Source organism: Ailuropoda melanoleuca, chromosome 16, assembly GCF_002007445.2.
Source record: "Ailuropoda melanoleuca isolate Jingjing chromosome 16, ASM200744v2, whole genome shotgun sequence".
Lineage (NCBI taxonomy): Eukaryota > Metazoa > Chordata > Mammalia > Carnivora > Ursidae > Ailuropoda > Ailuropoda melanoleuca.
Window position 1 is genome coordinate 78,118,529 of NC_048233.1, and position 12,785 is coordinate 78,131,313.

A 12,785-nucleotide genomic window follows, 5' to 3' on the forward strand; every position below is an offset into this window, starting at 1 on the left:
CAAATGCCTGGCTCAATGTTTTCTTTATCACAAGTTAGCCACCACCCCTCTGAACAGGCTGCCACCAGTCCCATGACTTTCAGGACGGTGAAGTACATATCCAACTTCATAATTCACAACTGTGATTTACCTTTATGGTCAGAGTTTTATCTTCCAGTTTATCTTGGACTACGTCGTATTCCAACTCTGAGAAGCAAGCAGAAAAGGTAAATGACTCCGCCTTGAGATAATGAAAATAACTTTTTTAAAAATCCTCACTCTCTGACCCTCTTGTATTGCGGAATTCATGACCTCACATATATAGGAGGGATTTTTCTTCTGTCCTGATTAGATGGTACCATGAAACTTCTGACCCAAAAGTAGGTGTTGCTTTTTTGTTCATTGAAGTGGGTAGTAACTGCTTTCTTATTAGGAAATTTTTAAAGCTGATCAAGCAACCAATAGTTTGCTGTGCTTTCCCTATTTTGATATTTCATAAGTAGTCACTGAATGAATAGCAAACTGACGTTACCTAAAACACCCGTTTCATACAGTAAATAACCTATCTCAGAACTGGGAAGTGAGGAAGCTGCAGGGTGTGGGGATTCATGGAACCACAGGACATGGTTCCTAAGAACCTAGCTATTTACCAAAATAACCTGGGGGCTTTGGGAAAATGCAGACTCTGAAACCCCTCCGTAGACTAGTTGAATCAGAATTTCCACAGGCTGGTACCCAGAATCCAACATTTTCAATGACTCTCTAGGTAACCCATGATTATCTACTCTACCCAAATAAACTCTTACCATATTTTTCAGAGCAAAAAGATTCTAAGTTAAAATGATGAAATCAGTTATGGCAGTCAGCTGGAATCTAGCCTGAGAAATGAGACCTTCCAGGATCCAGGTAATTGGGATGAGCTGTCCCTTTTCCTTCATCCAGCTAGTTCCTCTGCTTGGGACCCTACTTACTTAATGATTGAACAAATAATTATTAAATGTGTACTGTGCTAGACCTGAGGATATAATAGTAAACATGATATAAACCACCATCCTTTCATGAAGCCTATGATCTCAGTCACTCCAGTACTATGAGAATTCTATCCAGGAGATTTTCCTGAATTTATAAACTTGATTTTTTTTTTCCCTGATGTTTCCTTACTTTTCATACTTGGTGTAGACAAGCCTTATTTTTAGAACTATTTCCTGCTTGTGCTTAGGACTTCCACTCAAGGAATGAGATCCATGCCCTTTCAGGTTTGTGTAGCAATTACAGAACTCTTTCTATTCCTTCCTCTCCTTTCTCTATGTCTTTAGCCAGTGGCCAACAGTGAGGACAGTAACTTTTTTTTTAAGATTTTATTTTATTTATTTGACAGAGACAGCCAGCGAGAGAGGGAACACAAGCAGGGGGAGTGGGAGAGGAAGAAGCAGGCTCCTAGTGGAGGAGCCTGATGTGGGGCTTGATCCCAGAACGCTGGGATCACGCTCTGAGCCAAAGGCAGACGCTTAACGACTGCACCACCCAGGCGCCCCAAGGACAGTAACATTTTGAACCAGAAAAGCCATCCCAGAACCACACAGTTTGTTAATTCTATTTACATTTTCTCCTGAGTTAGTCAAGGACCCTCAACCCTTTCGGGCTTGCTTCTTCTTTACAAATAATGCTCTTTCTGCTAAAATCTGCCAGTCACTGTGCAGGAGGTTTGAAATGCAGACATGAAGGTCATGTTCTCTGCCCCTTAGTAGGGTGTCCCTGTGTGATAACAAAGTCAGACAATTAAAAATAGACACATACAAGGTGGTAGGAACCGGCACAAGGATGGCACAAGACAGATGCTCAACCAGTGTATGTTCAACTGATATTAGTTTACTTATTACGTGGAACCAAATGAAACTAATGATATTTGACTGGTTTGATATGCAAAGAAAAGTGGTAATTATATATAACTCAGGTTTTTTTTGCAGGTGCATTAGATTAATTTTATCATTTAAACCACATGTCCTGCACATATTTCAGCTTTCTTTATTTTTTTTTTGATGCAATGTTCCATGATTCACCGTTTTCTTATAACACCCAGTGCTCCTTGCAATACATGCCCTTCTTAATACCCACTTGATCTAATACAAGTTATGATAGGATTAAGCATTAGATAGTGTGAGAGAGTAGGGAAGTAGGACCAAGGAGCTGCCTTTTGAAAGTTCAACTTTTACTTTTGTTTCTGGTTAGAAAAGCAATCTATCAGAGAAGAATCTTGAAGAATAAATTCAGTCGTACAATCCATTTCTACAGCCACTCTTCTTATTCAATCCACCATCACCTTTTACCTAGACAAGGGCCATCAGGGCATCCTAACTGGTCTCTCCACTTACTTTTTCTTCTCCCCTCTTCTATGCAGTATCCAGATGAGTGACCTTGGAAAATCTCAAATCAGATCATGTTCCTCAGCTACTTAAAATCTCCCAGTGGTGACCAGTTATGCTTTATTTTTTTTTCCAAAGGTCGCTGAAACTTTATTTGAAGGATTTTAAAACAGATTAGAAGATTTTCATCTCTAAAGTTTTAAACTATATGGATACAAGGAATTTTGCAGGAGACGTGCATGATTTTTTCAGGACTACAAATCACGTGAAGTTGGAAAACCCATATCCCGTCAAGGTTTTGGCCTGGCCTTGCATTTATCATCTGTTTAATTCTCAAAGACAATAGGCACACAGAACTTCATGCTCAGTTCCCCCCACCCCTTCTTTTACATTTGTGGCTCAAGCCTTAGGGGAAGGTTGTTTCATTTCAAAAATAACCAAAAAAATTATATAAAATTCAACTCCATGTCAAAACTTCATTAGCTAGGAGTTGTTGTCATAACTTAGGCTGCACCAGCAAAAAGCAAGGACACATACCTTTTTTATCAATCTTGGGGGTTTTCTTGAGGCATTTTGAATTATGGAAGCTAGCTCCACCTTACTCACCTTTGTATTCTCTTTGCTCCATTGTTTGTTGGTTTGTTTTGGTTTGGGTTTTTTTGCCAAGAATCAAAGTGACAAAGGGTACTTAATGAGCTGGTCTGGTGATCTTTTCCCGCCCCATTCCACCTGTCTGACCTATGCTCTCGCCTGAGCCTCTCTCTGATCCCTGCACAGAGGTATGGGCTGCCTAGATATCAGACCTCATGTCCTATCTGCCTTGTATTCTGTAACATCATCTGCATCGATGGGCATTTACTGAACACAAGTTATGGGTTCAGCTCCAAACCATATGTGTGTGGTCCTATACCTGAGATGAGGACCCACCCTCTAAGAATCTTCAGGGAAGTATGTTGGGGAGAGGCAAGTGAACACACAAGAAACAATAGAACAATTAGCCCCAGCAAATATTTAATGCCTACTGTATACATGCAAGGCCCCAAGATGGCCATCAAGGACAAAAGTCTTAACTGGTTGGTTAGGTACGTTGGCGTAGCACAAGTCTTGGTATCAGAAAACCTACACCTGTGTTTTCATGTCAACAGGATGTGTGGATTTAGTCAAGTGTTTTTCTGAACCTATTTCCACATCCATAAAATGTCACTGACACCTACCTGCAAAAGCCACCTGTGGATTAGGAAGATTAAATGGATGGAAGAGTTTTCTAAACTCCAAAACACTTGCTATGAAGAGGATGAGGATGATGGGGTGTTTGCATGAGGCTAGTGCTGTGCGAAACAATTTAAGTACATTATCTCAATGAATCCTCACTGATGTATTTATGAATGAGATTCTATCACAATCGTCACAGATGAGGTTCAGAGAGGGGACAAATTTTTTTCAAGGTCACATAGCCTACATAATTGTGGAACTGACATTGGAATCTAGATCTATGCATTTACATAATTAATACTCAATTATCATGCTGTACAACCAAACACCTTTGTCTTTGGAAAGTACTTTTATTAGAAGGTCACTTACTGTGGGTTAGAGACCCTGGGTTAGAGACCCTGGGTATGGCCTGGGCCTATAACTTATTCCATGGTTGACGCTGGGTAAGTCCCAGTCACCTGTTTGTAAGGAGGTTGAACTCTAGCCTTTCTCAGGTCATTTAAGTCATTCTCTTTAGGTCATTTGACATTCTATGGTCTTTGTTCTAGTTGATAGGCTAGGTGCAGCCTATTAGGTAATTAACAATCCAAGTCACCCCGGCTTCATGCCAAATGAATGATACCAGAGGGGGTTGAAGAGGAATATCTCCAAGACTATTCCAGGTGGAGAAACCTTTTCAGAGAGGATGTGCCTGAACTATTTGCTATTTTCCTTCATAGTCACTATATCTACAAATATTTTATTTTTACTTAACTTAATGTGGTGGCCTTTCCTGGGAAAGCTGGGCAATTACAACCCCTTCAGCAGAGAAGAAGAATCACATAAGCCCCCAGAAAGAGGCAGGGAGAAAAATGGGCAGCTGCATGCTTCCTGCAGACCACCACAGTGCAGGGACAGCATTTTGTCATCAGCTATGAGTTAACTAGAAGTTGTAGCCAAATGCCCAAGAGTTGCTTGGAGTTGAGCCTTCTCTCCCCCATGAGGCCTACGGGTACTTCATCCATCTACAGTATCCTTGTCATTGTGGGAACGATCATATAAGGCACCAATTCCTTACCATGGGTGATTTTGTCTCCCCAGGGAACAACTGGAAATATCCGGAGAGACAGTTTGTATATCATGATTTGGCAGAGGGATGGGGGCAGCTTTCTACTGACACCAAATGGGTTGAGGCCGGGAATGCTACCAAACATCCAGCAAAGCTCAGGACATCCCCACTCCTATGGCCCACCCCCAGCAATAAAGAATTATCTGGCCCAAAAGGTCAATAGGGTTGAGGCTGAGGAGCTCTGATATCATGCAACAGCAATTACAGGGAACGCTCTCCTTCCCACTCCCACACCAGAGGGGAGAGAGAGCCACCGGGCCAGCTTGTGCAAGGTTTTTTGGAAGCGTAGGGAAAGCTTTAAATGAACATGTTGATGATTTTTAATAACTTTTTATTTTAAAATAGTTTAAAACTCATGAGAGTTGCAAGAATTATAGTATAGTTACCACGTACCCTCCACCTAGCTTCTCCCTCTGACACTGTTACATAACCACCGTACCTAGTCAAAACCAGAAAACTGACCATGACACAATACTATTAACTCAGGTACAGACATTATTTCTATTTCACCAGTATTTCCATGCACTCTTTTTGTTTCCTTATTTTATCACACATGCAGACTCAAGTAACCATCACCATAATCAAAATAGAGAATTGTTCCATTGCAACAAAACTCCCTTGTGTTACCCCTGAATAGTCAGCTCCCTTCCCTCAGCACTCATCTCTGATAACCACTGATCTGTTCTCCATCACTATAATTTTCAATAGCATTATGTAAGTGGAATCATAAAGTATGTAGCCCTTTTTTTCACTTAGCATAACACCTTTGAGTATCATCCAAGTCGTTGCATGTATCAATAATTTATTCTTTCTTATTGACCAATGGTATTCCATTGTATGGATATACCACAGTTTATTTAACCCTTTACTTATTAAAGGACATCTGGATTGTTTCCAGTGTGGAGCTGCCATGAACTTTTGTGTTCAGGTTTTTGTGGGAACATAAGTTTTAATTTCTCTGGGGCAAATACCTAGGTGCATAATTGCTGCATCATTCATACAGTAAATGCATATCTAACTTTAGAAGAAACTACCAAACTGTTTTGCATTGGATCTGTACCATTTTACATTCCCATCAGCAATGCATATGAGATCCATTCATGAGACAGATGTTTTAAAATGGAAAGTGCTGTATCTTAAAAACCATAATGACACTGTCTTAATAATTAAAATGATTGCACAGCTAAGGCATCTGACTGCAATCATATTAATGAAACTCACTGCCCACCTGGAAGGGGGGGGTTCCAAAGAGCAGAGGAGGTAGCAGTTACTAAAGAAAATAAAACATGAATCTTTTTTTTTAAAGATTTTATTTATTTGAAAGAGAGAGTGGGTGAGAGAGAGAGAGAACACGAGGAGGGGTGAGGGAGAAGCAGGCTCTCCTGCTGAGCAGGGAGCCTGACGTGGGGCTCCATCCCAGGACCGGGATCATGACCCAAGCCAAAGACGGACGTTTAACTTACTGAGCCACTCAGGTGCCCCTAAAACCTTTATCTTTGTATCTCAACATGTAGAGACTCCTCAATTGAGCATTATGTCAGCAAATATCATTTTCTCTGAAAGGCAAATTTGTATTCCCAGTTTTTATCACAGAGGTAACTGCCACTTGGAGCTTCGGATCACCAGGTGATAACTCATGGCATCACTGAGATAAAAAAAAAAATTCCAGCCACATGCAAGGAACCTGACTTAGTGAGTCGCATTGACCTTATAAGAAAAATTAGTACTTTTAGTGATCCTGGAAGCAACTGGATCTGCCATTTCATGATATGGACATATCATCAGGTAAATTACTTAACCTCTCCAACCATTGCAACTTCAGTAAACAACAGTTTCTATACTATACTTTTTATGCAATTTGATAACGTATGTAAATCACTTAAAGGAATGCCTAAGACCTAGTGAATACTTAATAAATGTTCACTCTTTATGGCATATAAGAGGGTAGCATAAAAGATGACCGAAGTTTTTATTCCTGGTGACTGATAATGCCTTAATATTAAAAGATGCATCAAGATAAGCGGCCGCTTCAGGATAAGGTTCAATGATTTTTGAGGTAGATTGAATGTACTTTGCTAAGAGTTTTCTAGCAGGCATGGGGAAATAAATATTTAGATCTGCACTTATCTGATGCACAAGCCTCCAGTCACGCGTGGCTATTCACAATTAGATTTTAATTAATACGTGAAATTAAAAATTCAGTCTCAGTAACCACATTTCAGCACTAGCCACATTTTGAGTCCTCACCAGCCACATGTATCAGACTGCCAAAGAGGCAGAAAGTTCTATTGATCAGAGCAGACAGATCCTCATACACTTGATCATGTTTTTAAATAATTGAGCTTTTTGTAATTATTATGTATTTTGCTTCTTTGTGTTTAAAATATCTTTCCATGGAGAATTTCATAGCCTTCACCAAATTGCCAAACACAATTTAGAGGCAACAGTAAAAGACCAGAAGCAGGAGTAGAGAGACCTTAAAACACCCTTGTGGAGAAGGCATGAGAGTCGTCAGTACTGTTGCACAAAGACAGAAGGTACATGAGAGGGAGGCAGAACCTCAGGAAATGCTCACCTGATGGGAGGAGACACTAATGAATGATTAGAAAAGGCAAGGAATAAAGCGAGTCCCGCATCCAGAAGCCAGGAGAGTAGAGTGGGCTGCTTAACAAGGTCAGATGCTACATGAAGATCCGAGACGGCAAACACTGAGCAGGAGCTCCTGGGCTGGGCAGCTAAGTAGTCATGATAACCCCAGAAGTTTCTGTGGTTGGTGGGGTGCTAGCCAGTTTCCATAGAAATAAGTGGGTGCTTAGGAGTGGAAGCAGTGCCTGAAGGCTATTCTTTCAAGAAGTTGGCAACAGTGAAAGGAGAGAAAGGAAGGTAGCTTGAAGATACAGAACGAAACATTTTTAATGAAAAGGAAAATGAGCTCATGGTCTGAGAGAGAATTTCTATTAGAGATTGGACAGAGGGCAAGAAAATAGATGCATTATTGCCTTTCATGTCTATATGGGGGAAGCCTGGGGCCATCCCTGAAACATGGACTAGGCTAGAGTACAAAATAGAAGGCTATGACCATGCCCCAACATTAGCTGTGCAGGACAAATCTTTCATGTAGGAATCTATTTCCAAAAAGTCTGTTCTGGTGTCTTTTCATTCTTCAAAATTCAGCTTAGGATCACCTCCACCAAGTCTTCCCTGAATTCTTAAAGACAGTTTTGGACACTTTCTTCTCTGTGACCCCATAACCTTCTATAATGATTCCCTCTCACACTCAACCAAGATATTTGAGGGTTAGTGTTTTGTCTTGTTTTTATTAGTATCCCCAATATCTAGCTTGTAAAAGGAGCTTAGCAAATATTGGTTGAATAAATGAATTAATGGACATTATGTCCATTCATTTCTCCCTATGGGCTTTTAAAAAGCTTTCCTTAAAGACCTATTCCACATGATGGAACTGGGTGGTATCATGCTGAGGGAAATAAGTCAATCAGAGAAAAACAATTATCATATGACTTCACTCATATGTGGAATCAAGAACAAAACAGAAGATCATAGGGGAAGGGAAGGAAAAATGAAATAAGATGAAATCATAGAGGGAGACAAACCATAAGTGATTCTTAACTATAGGAAACAAACTGAGGGTTGCTGGAGAGGAGGTGGGGGAGATGGGGTAACTGGGTGATGGGTGTTAAGGAGGGCATATGATGTAATGAGTACTGGGTGTTATATGCAACTGATGAATTACTGAACTCTATTACTGAAACTAATGATACACTATATGTTAACTAACTGAATTTAAATAAAATAAGTAAAATAAATAAATAAAAATAAATTTAAAAAAAAAAAACTATTCCATCACTACTGAGAGAAATTCCCTTTACCAGCTTGGAATTACTAAGACCAGGAAGGGGCAAAATAAGAACTCTTACAACCAACTAAAATGATTGACAAACCCTACATCACCCAAACACACTAGCCACAAATGTTTAATGCTATCCTTGGCGAATCACCTTTAATAAACTTAGCAGAGTACCTTGGACTCATACACACTAGGGATCAAATTCCACTCAATCCCTTGGTAAATATATGATCCAGAATAACCTACTTAATCTCCCAGACTTTCAATTTTTCCATCTATATGTTAACAATGCAAATGCTTACCTGTGTGTTGTGAAGAAGAAATAAAATAATGCAGGTGAACACATAGCCAATAGTAGCAATGCCATAAATGTTTGCTGACATCTTGAGTGCTTACTCCTGGAGCAAATCTGGTATAGATATAGCACTGGGTGTCATATGCAAACATGAACCACAAACACTACATCAAAAGCTAATGTACTGTATGGTAAATAGCATAACATAATAAAATAAAATTTAAAAATATAAAAATAATAATAATAAAATAATAAAATAAATTTTAAAAATTTTTAAAAGGGAGGAGGAGTGGTAGCAAAAGCCAGTTTTAAATTTACCTACTTGTTCCATGCCTCTGAATTCTTTCTCCCTTTGAAGCACATAAAGATTTCAGGTAGGCTAGAATATCATGCTCTCTTAGCTTTTTGTTGTCATTGTCCTTTAAAAATTGTGATAAAAGTAACACTTGCTACTAATGGAGTTTTCAAACAGTAAAATAAGTCAGCAAGTGGAAAATAAAGATGTCCCCCATGGACACTTAAGACACTCACACTTTCTTATATACTTATTTAAAATTATTATGTATTTCTTGAGTCATTTTGATTAATGTACTATAAGAAATGTTGCTCAGGACATATCTTCTTACACAGCAAAGAGACAAGCCCTCTTTATTTCTTTAAAATCGTCTCTGGTTCAGGAAATGTATGCAGTGTCAACAGATATGAATCCACAAGCATCCCATCAGCACCTACCAGAAGTCTGGTACCACCCCAAACTCTGGGAGAGGGTACAGACATTAGCCAATCAATCTGCTAGTAAGATGGAAAATTCTGGAAAGTAATCTAGCAGCAGATATATGACAATATGAATTCAGACTCTTCGAAAAGTTCTCATATACCCTTTGCCTTTGTAATTATTAAACTTTTAATGAAACAAATAAGCATACATTCTCAAAGTCAATTTGATAGCAGTTGTCAATCACTGTAAAAATAGTTAAGTCTTTGACCCTGTGTTTCCCATCCGAGGCATTTTTCCTACAGAAACAGTGCAGATCAATACTTATTTACAGGGATTTTGCCATTTTGTTATTAATAATGGAAAAAATTTGAGAATCACCTAACCACTATTAAGGATATTGCTAAATAAAGGATGGTACCTCCATAATGTGGAATGTTGTTTAGCCATGTGTTTGAAGTTATGTTTTTCAAAAAATATGTTGCAGAAAGGGAATGTTAGGGAAAAATATGTTAAATAAATAAAAGCGGGATACAAAATAGCACTGTGATTTAATTCAAGTTCTTTACTTGGGTTTCTTGAATTGCTTGCAATAACTCTCTGAAACACCCCTCTTCTGTCTTGATCCCCCATCTTCTGGATCCCTCAGCTCCTCCCAGATCTTTTTATTCTAAATGCTGAGAAAATGTCACCTTCCACCACCAGCCTAACAGAACATATTCTCTATTTTTCTAACTCATATTGGATCTAGTTCCAGACCCCAAATTATAGCAAGAATGCCTCAAATCAAGCATTGTTAGTGCTATCCCTTGCCCCTTGCGGTACAAGAGCCTCGGGGTTTACTTGGTACTGAGGGAAATAAAATGATAGAAGATGCCTCTTCTTCATGTATAGCAATTGCCCTCAATACTGCTGATCATTCTGCTACACAAAACTATTTTTAGCAGGCAGCATTTACTGATTCTTCCACTGTGCAACGCATTGAGCAAAATGCATTTTCTTACTCCTCTTAGCAACCCCTTAAGAAAGGTAGCCAGTACCGCCATTTCTCAAATGCTTGTTGTGTAACAGGAGGAGTCACGTGCCTTCTCTGATAATCAGCTTTCTCTTATAAAGCAAGATGAAATCCGAACTCTGACATTTGATTTTTCTCCTTCTTTGCTACATACAAAAATCCCAAACAAGAAACTATAATAAAGGAGGCGGATGGATTCCATTCTATAAATTGGTCTTATTTTTCTGAACTGACCATGTATTTAGCATAATTTACTGGCTGAAAGTAACTTTATTTCTTGTTCAGCATGCTGTGATCTTCTCCGGACATGTTGGGACCACGATAAAGTCTCTGGATACACAGACACATTCAAATTCTCAGAGATTTCCTGATCACCCCAAGATCTTAGTTTCTAAATACAGTGTCTTCTTAACATAAACAAAGTACCTGCTTCCATGGCTGGGGTGGGAAAAATAAGACTGGCATATCTTTGTGTGCCAGGAAGTAAAGATTCCCATCAAAAGTTGGGAATGGGAATATATCAGTAGGGCAAGAAGTCAGCTTTCTTTAGCCATAATTGGTAAAATCGGTAAATGAATAATGGTAGGAATGGGTTAAAGTCCATTAATCTGAAAATAATCCATGAATACTTATTAATATAAATGGATAGATAGATGATAGATAGATATAGATAGATAGATAGATGATAGATAGATAGATAGATAGATAGATAGATAGATAGATGATAGATAGATAGAGTCCTTACACATCCATGAAAGAGAGGAAGCAAAGGTGGTAAAATTCAGACAGTTGGTGCATCGAGATAATAGGTATATGAGTATTCATTTTTCTACTTTTGCTACTTTTATGTAGGTTTCAGATTTCTAAAAATACAAATTTGAGGGAGGAATTGAACCAAGTGACTTTGTTCTTAAATGATTATCAACTATGGGCTTCAAAATCTCTCTGAAAATAAGATTTCATCTCTCTTTATTTTTTTTTAAAGATTTTATGTATTTATTCAACAGAGATAGAGACAGCCAGCGAGAGAGGGAACACAAGCAGGGGGAGTGGGAGAGGAAGAAGCAGGCTCATAGCGGAGGAGCCTGACGTGGGGCTCGATCCCATAACGCCGGGATCACGCCCTGAGCTGAAGGCAGACGCCTAACCGCTGTGCCACCCAGGCGCCCCTTCATCTCTCTTTAAAATCAGAAGGGGAAACGAAGCATGAGAGACTGTGGACTCTGAGAAACAAGCTGAGGGCTTCAGAGGGGAGGTGGGTGGGGGGATGGGATAGGCTGGTGATGGGTAGTAAGGAGGGCACGTATTGCATGGTGCACTGGGTGTTATACACAACTAATGAATCATTGAACTTTACATCAAAAAAATAAATAAATAAAAATAAAAAATTATTTAAAAAAAACCAGGGGTACTGTATGGTGACTAACATAATATAATAAAAAATATTATTAAAAAAATAATAATAAAAACCCAAGGGATTCAATAATCACAGATCAATAAAATCCCACCCTGATCACCCACATTATTTTTTATTATAATAATATTTTTTATTATATTATGTTAGTCACCATACAGTACATCCCTGGTTTTTGATGCAATGTTCCATGATTCATCTCTGAAAGGTCCACAGAAAGGAAGAAGAAAGGAGATTAGAGAAAAGAGATAGAAGGAGGAAAAGAAGAGACTAGCCCAGGATGGAGAAAAAGAAAAGGAGAGAAGAAACATCAAGACATCAACTGTAGGGGCACCTGGGTGACTCAGTTGGTTAAGCATCTGCCTTAGGCTTAGGTCATGATCTCAGGGTACAGGAATTGAGTCCCACTTCAGGCTCTCTGCTCAGTGGGAAGCCTGCTTCTCCTTCTCCCTCTGCCTGCCTCTCTGCCTACTTGTGTTCTTTCTCTCACTCTCTCTCTCTGTCAAGTATAAATAAAATCTTTAAAAAAAAGAAGAAGACATCAGCTGTGGGATGGCATCTGTTTTAATAAACCAGCATGTTAGAATCACATCCTCCCACAAACTCGACCCCACCTATGCGCGGCAGGTATGTAGGAAGGGTGTGTAAGTACTTGCAAAGGTGACATCTGCCTCCTGGAGGCCAAAAGTCCTCACACGAGGTTCAATAAGGGCCTCATGAAACCACACGGTAAACTTACAGTGTCTGCATTGGCTATTACTGAGCAGGAAGGAAAATCCAGGAACTGTTAAAAGAAAATGGCGGTGACCAGTGACGTGA